At 47.2% G+C, this 13,464-nt stretch overlaps 1 long non-coding RNA gene across 5 annotated transcripts in view; it reads right to left on the bottom strand.

Moving 5' to 3' along the window:
• LOC308619363 overlaps nt 1-3,685 on the bottom strand; it is a 178,488-nt gene extending 174,803 nt beyond the window's left edge. For all 5 annotated transcript variants that reach the window (XR_014016157.1, XR_014016158.1, XR_014016159.1 and 2 more), the window contains exon 1: nt 3,352-3,685. This is a non-coding gene — a long non-coding RNA (uncharacterized lncRNA). The remainder of the gene's footprint in view (nt 1-3,351) is intronic.
• Between the last annotated feature and the right edge of the window lie 9,779 nt (nt 3,686-13,464).

Raw genomic sequence — 13,464 nt, 5'->3', positions numbered from 1 at the left:
ACTGAAAAACAGAATTTTTTTTCCTGAGCCCTCTTTTAATGGAAAGGAAATGAAGCTGGGATATACCAGTTTCCTAATCGCTTTGGCGTGTACCAGGCAAAGTCGTTCAACAGACCAGGTAATATCTGTGGAACAATTAACGATGCTCCAAACTGTCCTAAGTGTCCTACATTGTAGGGTCTACAAGCATTAACACAGTGCGACCTTGTAACCTCCAGAGAGAGTGAGTCCTGTTCAGCCCATGCTACAGATGAGAACACTGAGACCTAGAAGCCTTAGAGCACTCGGCCGGGGTCACCGAGCCGGCAGGAGTCCGAGGCCGCACGCCCCATCTAGCGCACGCACACCCGGGCACTGGGCACCGGTTCTAGTGCCCACCCTCCACCTTGCACCATCTAAAACCCCGCTTCGCAGCGCCCACACGAGAGCCCCTGGAAGCGGGAAGTACAAAGCTGTCTCAGCTGTCTCAAACAGATGAACCAGTTTGCAGGGCAGAAGCTGAGACACAGATGTAGAGAACAAACGTATGGACACCAAGGGAGGAAAGCCGCAGGGGGGTGGGGATGGTGGTGTGCTGAACTGGGCGACTCGGATTGACGTGTATACACTGATGTGTATAAAATTGATGACTAATAAGAACATGCTGTATAAAAAAATAAAATAAAATTCAAAAATCAAAAAAAAAAAAGAATACTGTCTACTGTCCTCCGCGCCCCCTGGAACACTCACTGTACATATCCAGGAGGTGCCTGCAGAATGAATGAATCCATGAACAAACAAGCTCACTCGTTTCAAACGTGCAGTCACATGCGAAATCTGACCTTCTGAGAAGTTAAGCTTCTGGAAGGAGCCCATTTTCTTAATGTATTCAGCATCGAGTCATCACAAAATAGGAACTCTTATAAAGTACTGGCCCCTCACTTCCCCTGAGAAAGCAAAATTCCTCAGCAGGGAAATGGGAGGGTAGCAGACATTACCCGCAAAGCTTTAGGAAGGCTGCGGCTCGCTGAGCACGTCACTAGGGCCCCTGACCGCCTGCCTGGTAGTAGGACAGACACACCAGGAACGGCTGCTGACCGGCAGAAAGAGCGCCCGGCCAGGCAGGCAGCACACCCCGCACCCTGCCAAGCGAGGTCTGGCCAGCAAGGGAAAGACGCTCTCCACTTCAGAACCGCCCACCACCAGAAAGCCAGGTCCTGCCAGGACCTGGACACACGAGGCCTTCCTTACAAGGGTTACACATCTGTGGCCTCGCTCTGCCTCGAATAAAAGACAGTGACGGGGACAACGTGACCATCTCCAGATGAACGTTCAACTTCGTTTCAAGTGCCTGGGTGCTGGGTCACAGTGGATTTCTAAACTCTTCCAATATTCAAAAATACCAATTCCTAAGATGCAAAAGAGTTGTTAAACATACACTTAGCACAGACCCCAGTCCCACTCCTGAGTATTTTCTCAAGTGAGGTAAAAACCCAAGTTCACATGGAAACCTGCCCTGGGATGTTTACAGCAGCTTTATTCCTGATCCCCTCAAAACTGGAAACATCCCACAAGTCCTGCCACCCGCAGGCGAATGGACAAACGGAAAATGGAATACAACACAGCCAGAAAAAGGAGTGGCTTCTCATACCCGCAACAACAGGGATGACGGACTTCCCTGGTGGTCCAGTGGCTAAGACTCCACACTCCCAATTCAGGGGGCCCGGGGTCCATCCCTGCTCAGGGAACTAGATCCCCCACGCCGCAACTAAAACATACTGCACACGGCAATGAAGATCCCATGTGCCGCAACTAAGACCCAGCACAGCCAAGTAAATAACTAACTAAATAAATAGTTAAAACAACAACAACAAAAAAAAACAAACCCGGGAGGAATCTCGCATAGCTTTTGCTGAGCCAAAGCAGCCAGAATCAAAAAGCTACATGCTGTTGTTCCGTTTATCTGACTTTCTGGAAAAGCCAAAACCTTAGGGACGGAGAGGAGATTAGTGGCCAAGAGGCTAGAGGCACCCTGGCGCCAAAGGGCAGCAAATGGCATGACAGGATTGCTCTGCCGCCTGATGGCGATCAAAACTCCTACAACTGTGCACTACAAGTGAACTATGCTTCACGGCTACTAAGGAGACACAAATTATTACAGTTTGAAAAATGTGCCGGCCAGCCATCCCCTGCATGACAAATGCAGTAAGAGGGGCGGGGAGGCGAGGCAAGTGGATCAGCTGGAGTTCTGAAGGTTCTCCCCACTTTCAGTTTCCCTCCCCTGGCATGTCTCCCCGCCCGGCCCACTGCTGCTCAGGCCGCCCACCCGGGCCGCCTGGAGTTACCCAACCGGAAAAGCCAGAGCCCAGGCTCAGCCGCGCCTCCAGGCACAGGAAGGGCAAAAATAGAAAGCGCCAGTGCGCAGTGGAGGGCTGGAAACCCTCGGACCTCAGATAACTGCGGAGAACCTGGGCTCGGAGTCAACATCGGCTCCAGGCGGTCCCAGCGTCCCGACCCCGGCCGCGACACACTTTCCACAAAACTGACACACACGCGCGGGTCGCGCGGGCTTCCCCGCCGGGTCGCCTGGAGGCCGGTCCCCCGCAAGCTGAGCGCACGAAAGGGCGCCCCCTGCGCTTTCCCTCCGGAAGGTGGGCTGCGGGGCCCAAGCGTAAACCCTGAGACAAGGTACACGCGCACCACGCCGCCACAGGGGACGAGAGGCCGGACGCCCACCTGGCCGGACACCCTGCATTTCTGGAATCACCGGACTTGTGTGTAAATTTCCCTTTGGCGTGTCATTTTCCAAAGGCCACTCAAGATCAGGGGACAGCACGCCTCCTCTCCAAGTGTCCTGCCAGCCCACCCACTCAAGATCAGAGGGACAAAATGCCTAACTAAAACAAAACAAAACAGAAACACAAAAAACTGGAGAGAGGGAGGAAAGGGTGCCCTCAAAAAAAAAAAAAAAAAAAAAAAACCTAAGCACGTTGACAGCGCTAAGAATAAACTACCAGGCAAAAGAAACCCTACATGTCAAATCCTAAAGTACAGAAGGGCAAGCCCGCCGGCAGTCCAGGCCCGGGGAGACCGGGGTCCCCAGCCCTGCAGAGCCAACCGCAGACCGGCTCGGGCGCCCCTCAGAAGCGCGGGGTCCCCGCGGCCGAGTCTGCGCCCCCGGCCGGCGCCGGCTCCCCTCTGCCCACCCTGCGCGCGGGGGCTGGAAACGGCCGCGGAGAACCACGGCGGGGCCGGAAGGGGGGCTCCAAAGGAGGTCTGGCGACTCGAGTCGCTCCGTTTCTCGGTGGGTTCAGCGCGCGCCGTGGGGGAAGAGAGGCGGGGGTCCGGGAGGAGGGGACGTGTGGCACTTACGTAGACCGGCAGCGGCCACGGGCAGACGGCGGGCTCGGCCCCCACGAGCGATTCCAGCCTCAGTTCCACCTTCTCCCCCATGTCTTCGCGCGCCGCCCCTGCACCGTGCTAGTCTAGCGGTTGGGGGAAGGGCGCGGCGCCGCCGGCGGGGGCGGGGCAAACAGGCAGGCGGGCGGTGAGGGGAGGGGGCCTGGCCTGGGCCTCAGCCGCCGCCGCCACGCTCCCGTCCGGCCCCCGGCTCCCTCTTTGTGGTCACAGGCCCCGGGCCTCCAGCGCTGCTGCGAACTCAGGCCTGCGTGAGGCGAGCACAATGAGCCGGGGACCGGGCCGAACCGCTCGCGGCGCGCGCGGCCCACCCTGTGGACACGCCCGCTCTCACGCACGCACGCACGCACGCACGCACGCATGTCTTCGGCTGCCCCCAGCCACACCCACCTGCCCGAAGTGGGGACCCGAGGAGACCCCTCGGGGCCTGGGGTGGCGGGTTCGACTCCCGCCCTTGACGTACCGTGACACGCTCCCCCTCCCCCCCAATAAGAAGACTATAATTCCTCATTAAATATGACAGCTGGAATCCCGGCTTCTGTTCACAAAAATGCCGTGTATTTAGCCTATGCTAGGCACCAGACCGCGGACGCTCAGTACTGGCAAAAAAGGAAATGCCCTGCCCTCATGGCACTGCCATTTTAATTGGAATAGTAGGGACAATGTTCAAGGGAGAAAATAAAGTGTCATCATCGCCACGGGGATGGTTAATCTCATGTGCGCACTGCGTGGGGCCCCGGCAACCACAAACATTATTCCAGATGTGGCCAGGAAGGTATTTTTCAGAAGAGATTAACACTGAAATTGGTCCACTTTGCGTAAAGGAGACTGTCAAGGCCGCGGCGTGGGTGGGCCTCGTCCATCAGTTGAAGGACTGGAGAGAAAAATGAGGTTCCCTAGAAAGAGGGAACTGTTCCTCCAATGGCCTTGGGACATCAGCTCTTCCCTGTGTCTCCAGCCCAGAGTCCTGCCCGGACTTGCTTGCCTCACAGTCACATGAGTCAACTCCTTAAAACAAAACTATATATGTAAAAATACTGAATATATACAAGCCTATTAATTTGTATATGTGTGTATACATATTATATATATGTATACACGTTTATATGTGCGTGCGTTTGTATTATATGTGTAAGTACTATATACAGTATACATACAAGCCTATATATTTGTGTGTATATATTGTATACATGTATGTATGTGTATATATATAGTATACATATTATAAATGTGAACATGCTGTATATATACACACACCCATATATTGATATATGGGTGTGTGTATATATACAGTATATGTACACTGTACATATGTATGTATACAGTGTATATTTATATATAGGTGTGTATATATGTTGTATACCTGTATGTGTATATGTTGCATAGGTATTATATGTATATATGTATATACTATATATAGACACACTTGCATATGTATTTAGATGTGTATGTACATGCGCATATTTACATATAGGTGTGTATGTGTGTGTATACATTGTGTATATGTATGTGTATATATCTTATATATATGATATATATGTATATATGCGATGAATTTATATGTGCAGTACATATATATTTTTATGCTACATGCTTTTAGATGTAGGTGTATATATGTCTATATGTATGTACGTGTATTGCATATATTATATATGTATGTATACTGTATATATACACATCTAAATATCTTTGTATGTGTGTATATATGTATGATATATATGTACCTAGGTGTGTCTATTGCATATGTTATATGTATGTGTACATACTGTATATATACAAACTATGCATTTGATATGTGTGTATGTATAGTGTATATGTATACGTGTATTGTATGTGTGTATACATACTGTATATATACAAACGATGCATTTTATATACGTGTGTATATATGTATGTGTGTATTGCATATACTATATGTGTATATGTCTGTATGCATACTGCATATATACACAGCTGTATATTTTTGTATGCGTGTACATATGTATGTGTGTGTGTGTGTATACACACACACACCCTATGGATTCTGTTTGTCTGGAGAAGCCTCACTGATACGGACACTTATGACAATTGAGCACCTGCTCTTTGCCAGCCAGGGAGCCAAACGCTTGTCTTTTCGGTGTCTCCCTTAAGTGTCACAAGTCCCGGGAGGGAAGGTGATGCCGCTCCTACCAGTTGAGGTGCCTCAGGGTCAGAGAGGCGCACAGGGTGGGGGGCTGGAGCCTGGTGGAGCCCAGGTGGAGTTCTAGCAGCAGTACAGCCTAGCAGTGCCACTTCCCCACGTGCTTCTCACAAAGACGCCGAGGGAGAGACGGGGTCTGAAGGAGGGGATGAGGAAGCTTCCGTGGGTCCGCAAGCCCAGACCAAGGCTGACTCGTCAAGGGTGTTAGAGGTCAGGACTGTGGTTACCCTGGGGGTGGGGTTACACAGAGCCATTCCCATTCCGAAAAAGTATGCATTCTGCTCTTGTTTGTATGTTTACCCCCCCACCCCCAAATCTTTTAAAAACAGACTCTCTTGGCTGCTGGGAGCACACACGGGGAAGTTGTGTGTGAGGGGGTGTGATCCAGTGGACAGGGAGGATAAGCCCCCCACTCGTAGGGCCAGGAGTGGCTCAGCTTTGTGAGCTAAGGATGGCCCGCGAGGTCCCAGAGAGAAGGGTCCCTACTCCGTCCCTGCTCCGTGCACCCCATTCCCAGCCTGAGAAACCCAGAGCTACCCACACACACACACACCAGGGAGGAGAGCCAGTCACCCTGGCTCACAGGCTGCGGCTCCAAGGCTCCGGGCACTAGGAGCTATTTTCAGTTTTCATGCCCTAGGACATGGCCAGAGCTATTGTCTCCGGAAACTCTCTGTCTGTCTCTCGCCCGCCCTCCCTCCCTCCCTCTTCTGCCTCTTCCCCTCCCGCTCCAGCTGTCCTGCTCTCCACCCTGCATTTCTACACAGGATGGCTCACAGACAGCTGCTCCCTGTGTCCACCCGCCACCATTCGATGGATGTCAAAGCAAGCCCTGGGGACTTCCTTGGAGGTCCAGCGATTAAGACTCCGAATTTCCACTGCAGGGGGCGCGGGTTCGATCCCTGGTCAGGGAAATAAAATCCCACATGCCGCACGGCACGGCCATAAAAATAAATAAATAAAAAATAAAGTTAGAGTGATGAAACAGCCCTAGTGGTGCAAGAATGGGACGTAAAGCTCTATGGTATAGAATAAAGGTCCGGAAAGAGATATATGAGAACTTGATATGACAGAAAGTGGGGAAATTAAGGAGTTTTCAATAAATGGCATTTGGACAATTGCATACCCATGTGGGTAAAAGTAAACTAGGAAAAAAAAAAAAAAGCAAGCCCTGGTCAGGTGTGACCTTGGGCCCAGGGCCATTGGCACACATTGTCGTGTGGGATGTTCTGCCTTAGACTCCTCCCTCCCTCCTGTGTCACTTTCCCTGCCAGGTAAAGAACTCTGCCTGGTCAGTAAGACCCTAGAGGTCCTTGGCCATTGTTATTGCAGTTGGAATTGTTACTGTTTACATAGGGTGACCAACACCCGCCCCCAGTTTGCCCAGGACCGCTCAGGTTTGAGCGCTGGAACTGTGGGGAAACCCTCATTCCTGGGGAACCCCAGAAGGCTGGTCAGCCTATTTTGGACGGATCTTTCACTTGATCTCCCAACCCCCGAGAGCCAGAAAGGGAATCTCCCCCCTCCTTCCATGGTAACCATCATTCATTCATCCACTCATCCCTTATTCAACTCCTTTATTCAGCAAGTATTTATGAAGCATCTACTACACATCAGACACTCCTCTAGGTGCTGGGGACAGTAAACTGAGAAGGTGTGATTGATTACATGGGGATGATGTCTCGGAGACCACTGCAGGGCAGGGGAGGTGGGAGAGGGAAGGGGCAGTTCTAAATGCAGGCTCTGACGGGATTGGGGCAGACCTTGCCCTGGGCCAGGCTGGTTGCTTCAACACAGCTGTCCTCACCCAGGGCCATCCTGCCCCCGCCTCCCCCAGTTTTTTGGTGATGTCTGGGAAAATCTGTGGTGGTCACAACTGGGGTGGAGAGGCACCTGGAATCAAATGAGTGGGGCCAGGGATGCTGCTGAACCCCACACAGTGCCCAGGAGGGGCCCCCAGCAGAGGATGACCTGCCCCAAATAACCCCAGTGCCGTGGGGGAGACCCTGCACTAATATTATTCAGACCCGCTGGTGCCCCTAGATTCCTGCACAGGCAGGGACTCTAACCGGGTCACCTCTGTATCCCGAGGTGACCTAGAGTGGAGCAGCCAGGAGGGCTGAGTATCAGGGGTGAAATGACGAATCTCTGTGCCCACTCTCCCCGCCACACCCCAGGGTCGATGGCCTCTATCTCCTCCCTGTGCAGGTAGCTTTTCCCTGAGCCATTTCTTCTTGTCAAGGTCCCTGTCACAGGTTGGGTTCCCCGAAGATGACATTGAGAGCAAGGATTGTAGTGCAGTTGGTTGATGTGAGACGTGTAGAGAACAGATACAGCTGCCATAGGGTCCCGCAATTCCACTCCTGGGCATAGACCCGGAGAAAACTCTAATTCAAAAATATACATACAACCCTGGGATTTCCCTAGTGGTCCAGTAGTTAAGACTCCGTGCTTCCAGTGCAGGGAGCGTGGGTTCCATCTCTGGCCAGGGAACTAAGATCCCACATGCCGTGTGACAAAAAAAAAAAAAAGAAAGAAAGAGAGAAAGAAAGAAAGAAAAAGAAAGAAAGAAAAGATGCATGCACCCCAATGTTCATTGCAGCACTATTTACAATAGCCAAGACGTGGAAACTACCTAAATGTCCACTGATGGATGAATGGATAAAGAAGATGTGGTACATATATACAATGGAATATTATTCAGCCATAAAAAGAATGAAATAATGCTATTTGCAGCAACGTCGTGGATGGACCTAGAGATTATCACACTAAGTGAAGTAAGTCAGAAGAGAAAGACAAATATATGATCTCACTTATATGTGAAATCTAAAATACGGCACAAATGAACTTGTCTATGAAACAAAAAGACTCACAGACACAGAGAACAGACTGATACGGGTTTGGGTCTCTCAGGGCCTTGGCTGTTTTATCAGTTTATCAAGCCTCTCATGAACCATGCTGGGTCTGAAGAGTTACTACGATACAATTTGATTTTACAGCACTATCCCCAAAATTTAAAAACAATCTCAAAAGCAAGCCAATCCCCCACTCCTAGAAGAGTGAAACTAGGCACATTTTTGTTCCCAGAATCCAGTACAGAATTTGACCAAAGAACATAGCAGAAACTCAATGGCATTTGAGAGAAAGAGAAAGTCTCTTTGGTTTTAGCCTCACTAGGATGTCCATTAGTCTATGCCATTTCTTTGAAATTTCTGACCTGCGAACTTTGAACCAGGAGGAATCTTTTAGCCTGACGTTGATTTGTCACTATGAATTCGCCATGTGCAGTGCACAGCCCTGAGCATCTATCACACGTGGACTCTTGAGCTATCCTTCCTGTTTGATGACCTTGTGGTTCATACTGCAGTACTGAACTAATTATGGGTTCTGTCTAGTGACATTACACCTCTAGTTCTGAGGCATAGATTTGACAGTCCTATGCCGCCATGGCCATGTTCACTGCCTTCTGCTATGGAACTGCCTAGACCAAAGGCAGCTGCCTTTAAGAGAACATTTCTTTCTCCAACATAATTGACAAATCCAGTGTCAGCTTGGGTCCACATGTAAGGGGAGTCACTTGAGCCTACGGTAGACCATATGTGTCAATGCCGACAAGTTCTATAAAACATGTTTTCCTTACAATTGAGTCTTTGTCTCAGTCAAGCCTGCTTGGGAAAAACTGTACCTGAAGGGTACAGTTGGCTGTGGCTGCTATTGCAGCAGCTGGCTGATGGACAGCTGCCTGAGACTTTTCTGCCCTGTAAACTCCTGCACACTCTCAAGCCAAGTGCCAGGTATACTAAAAACCCTCCAGGTGCCTTATTCATTCCACTCCAGGTATTGCTCAGTCACCTGCAACTCCCTAATGCCCCTTTTCTTTATGTCAGACCTTTACTTAAGTGGCTCTAAAGAAACAGCCACTTTCCCACACCATAAACTGCAGCCATCAGCCAAAATCAAAGTATCTTACGGCTGGTATAGTGGGTTGGATGGTGGCCCCCAAAAGGATATATCCATGTCCTCATCCTTGACGGTTACCTCATTTGAAAAGAAATGTTTTTGCAAATGTCATTAAGGATCTTGAGATGGGATTTCCATCCTATATTATCTGGATGGGTCCTAAATACAATGACAATTGTCCTTATTATATAAGAAGGGCAGAGGGACATTTGAGACACACCAAAGAGAAGATACAGACACCAAAAGGGGGTGATGTGAAGACAGAGACAAAAACTGAGTGATGTGGCCTCAAGCCAAGGAAGCTGGCAACCACCAGAAGCTGAAAGAGGCAAGGGATAGAATCTCCCCTAAAGCATCTGTAGGGAGAGCAGCCTTGCTGACACCTTGATATCAGACTTCTGACCTCTACAACTGTGAGATAGTGAATTTCTATTGTGTTAAGCGTCCAAGTTTGTGGTAGTCTGTTACAATAAGCACGGGAGAATAATACAGCATGTCTTAAACCTTTTCTAGGCTTCAGCAGTTTACTGCACAAACTTAAATATTTTCAAACAGTCAAAGGTCCCAACATCCCACCATACATTAAAGACCAAGGCACTGGAATACCTTCCTTGGCAGTACCAAAATATTTTCCACATGGACATTTTCCCCTCCAAAATGTCTGCTCCTTTTTATTTCTCAGTGTTCCCAGCTAATGCACCAAATGTTAGGGTCTTTTAATTACCTTTCATCAGCTACAATGCCTTAATTCCATTTGGTTTGGCATAACTTAGAAAATAAGAGAAAAGATGGAGGGCCGAATATTCCTGTTACTGTTGATAACCCTGGCTTGAGAATCCAGTTTGAATGAAATGATCACATAACTGAACCCCAGAATGGGGCAGATTTACTAACTAGTAATACACAGAATGAGAGAAACAGAAGACACTTACTCACACTCTCAAGGGAGAGAACAGAATTAGTCAAGGCAAGCATGCACGCTTAATTCTTTTCAAGCTTTCAATATAAGTCACTTGATCATCCTGGGGCAGAGTCAGTAAAGAAGCAGCGCTAATAGGACCCTACGAGCTCTCTTGACAGGACTAAAACATCAGGAGCAGGAAAGGAACATTCCCTCACTCCCCACCACCACCACCCCCAGCAGTAAAAAATGATCATCCACATTGACAAGGTAAAAGAAATCAGAAGCTACGTTAACTCTGATTTACTCTTAGTATACCAAAAGCTTATCAGGAGCCTTGTGCAAAAGCATCTTGATTGGGCTTCTTTGGTGGCGCAGTGGTCCGGGAAGATCCTACATGCCTCGGAGCGGCTGGGCCCGTGAGCCATGGTTGCTAAGCCTGCACGTCCGGAGCCTGTGCTCCGCAATGGGAGAGGCCACAACAGTGAGAGGTCCACGTACCACAAAAAAAAAAAAAAAAAAAAAACCAAAAAACCCATCTTGATTAGTTGCTAATAAAAGTCTTTAGAAGCAGACCCCTCCACATGCAGCAAAGGGAAGATGCAGACCTGTATGCTTCAGGATTTTCTCACCAAAACCCCCACACAATTTGTTTACTATTCCAGCCAAGTATGGCCTAGCCCTACCCTTATCCCTGTTTTTCTTGGTGTAGTAATAAAGAAACATAGATGGAAATAAAGAAGACATATCAGGTAGAAAGATATAAAATAGTGGGGAAAATAATATGTGAAGTCAAGTACCACCACCATTTACTAGCAGTGAACTTTCAGCACCAACATTAATATTTTTTCCTGTTATATATGTAAATGATAATAACTAATATGTACATAACAATTTTCAATTTAATCAAATCTCATTTTTATAACTAACTACTTCACAACAAGTAACATGCTAAGGCAACATCAATAGATGAAAAAAGGTAGTCCCTGGCCCCAAGGAATGTTGCCCAGGAGAAGACAGAGATATGTAAAAAATACAATTATAATACAGTGTAGCGAGTGCAGCAATCAGGCACACAGAAGTGCAAGGGTAGCAAAAAGGAGCGTGTGATCACAACACTAAAAAGAAGACTGCACAAAAGACATAATATGTAAACTGAGGTTTGAAAACCGAAGTGGGTTTCCCAGGTGCCCCATAGGGAGAAAGGAATTCTTGGAGGAGGGAAAAGCATAAAAGAAGACAGTGAATTGTTCATATAATCCAGAAGTGAAGTAGGCAATGGCAGGAGAAATGATTGGACACAGGCGTCATGAAGACTTGCAGGTCTGCATTTTAGCAAGTCCATTCTAAAGGAAACTTTGAGGATCAACTCGGGGGCGGGGGACAGTGGGGGGACAGAGCTAGTCATTCCTACCAGAAACACTGGAACCAGTTTCTACCAACCCACCAATAGAATGACTTCAAAGGCAACATGGTATCACAGAAAGGGCTTGTTCTTTTGTTTGTTTGTTTTTAGTTCATTAGGCCTCACTTAAAATTCTGATTCCACAATGCCCTTGCTTTGGGATCTTGAACAATGCTCATAGCCTCTGCAAGTTTCAGTATAGTAAGTTTATGTGATTACCTTCATCTGTAATATCCCTGCGTTCCAATCTTAATGGAAACTCAAGTTCAGGTCAAAGACAAGTTTCTCTGTGACTTCTCCTCTGAATTGATTCAAAAGCCGTCTCTCCCATCCTCATATGGCTTCTCTTATGGAATCTCATAAAAACTTCTAAGACCTCTTTGGTTTTTTTTTGTTGTTGTTGTCTGTTTGTTTTTTAATTTAAGTATAGTTGATTTACAATGTTGTGTTACTTTCAGGTGTACAGCACAGTGATTCCTTTTTCACATTCTTTTCCCTTATAAGTTATTACAAAATATTGAGTAGAGTTCCCTGAGCCATAGAGGAGATCCTTGTTGTATCTATTCTATGCCTTCTTTGAATGACCATAGCACTTGTTGTCTGTATCATTTTTATGTCTCTGGTTTCTTTGTGACTGAAAATGAAAATTTTCTATTGGTTCATGCCCTGGCCCTTCCTTAAAAATGTGTTCATTTATGTATTTCATATTTATTGACTACATCTTAGACACCTTGTTAACTGCTGGTTCTAGATGTTAGTAAAATATAGACCTTCCTGCTCAAAAGGTCACAGTATTTGTGGGAAAACAAAAAAATGAACAACCTATGTCTCAAAGAGCTTTGTACTTCCCAAAGAGAACACACCTAGTAGGTTCAATAAATACATGTATCATACATAAATGTATAAATAGTTAATGGGATTGAAAACTAGAGATAACTGCTTTTCGATTCTGAGGAAATGATGATTATATTTCACCAGGAGCTCAATACCACTCTGAGAATGAGGGCTTAACCCCCGTCCTGACTCACTGCATCGCTTTTCTGTATAAAAATACACAAGTCTGTATATACGCTCTAGAAAAAGGCTTATCTGGCATGAATTTCAGATAACAAGAAGAAAACTTCAAGAGGTTCAGAGAAGCATCCAGAAGCTCAGATGATTGGCACTAATACAACTTGCTTGACAGGAAAATAGAGCTGTAAATCTCACAAAATTAGATGATCTTTGAAGAATTTCAAAACCTCCTTGGAAATCCCAGAAGAACCACTTCTTTTAAAGCATACTGATAATATGCTTTACAGCTTAATATTCAGAAGCCTATGTTTTGGCTAAGTGAGCTTCAGGAAAGAAGGAAACTTGTGGTTCAGTTCCATCTACTCTGGAACCTCTGGTCAAAACATTTACTTCTGTGCTCAGCCATCTTATCATCTGTAAAATGGAAGCAACTCTAAGAACACATAGTTACACAGATGTTGCACAGTATCATGTGTCATTGTCTTCATTTGTTTCAGAAAACCAATAACATCTAAGCTACTACTGCAAAGAGTGCAATGTTACTTGGGGTCATCTAGTGCAGCTCTGTCAAAGGAAAGAAAAGGAAAAGGGCCTAGAATAACTATAATT

This window comes from Mesoplodon bidens (assembly GCF_964165515.1).
Source record: "Mesoplodon bidens genome assembly, chromosome: 6".
NCBI lineage: Eukaryota > Metazoa > Chordata > Mammalia > Artiodactyla > Ziphiidae > Mesoplodon > Mesoplodon bidens.
The sequence above is the reverse complement of the archived record's forward strand: the minus strand, read 5'-3'. Positions and strand labels throughout refer to the sequence as shown.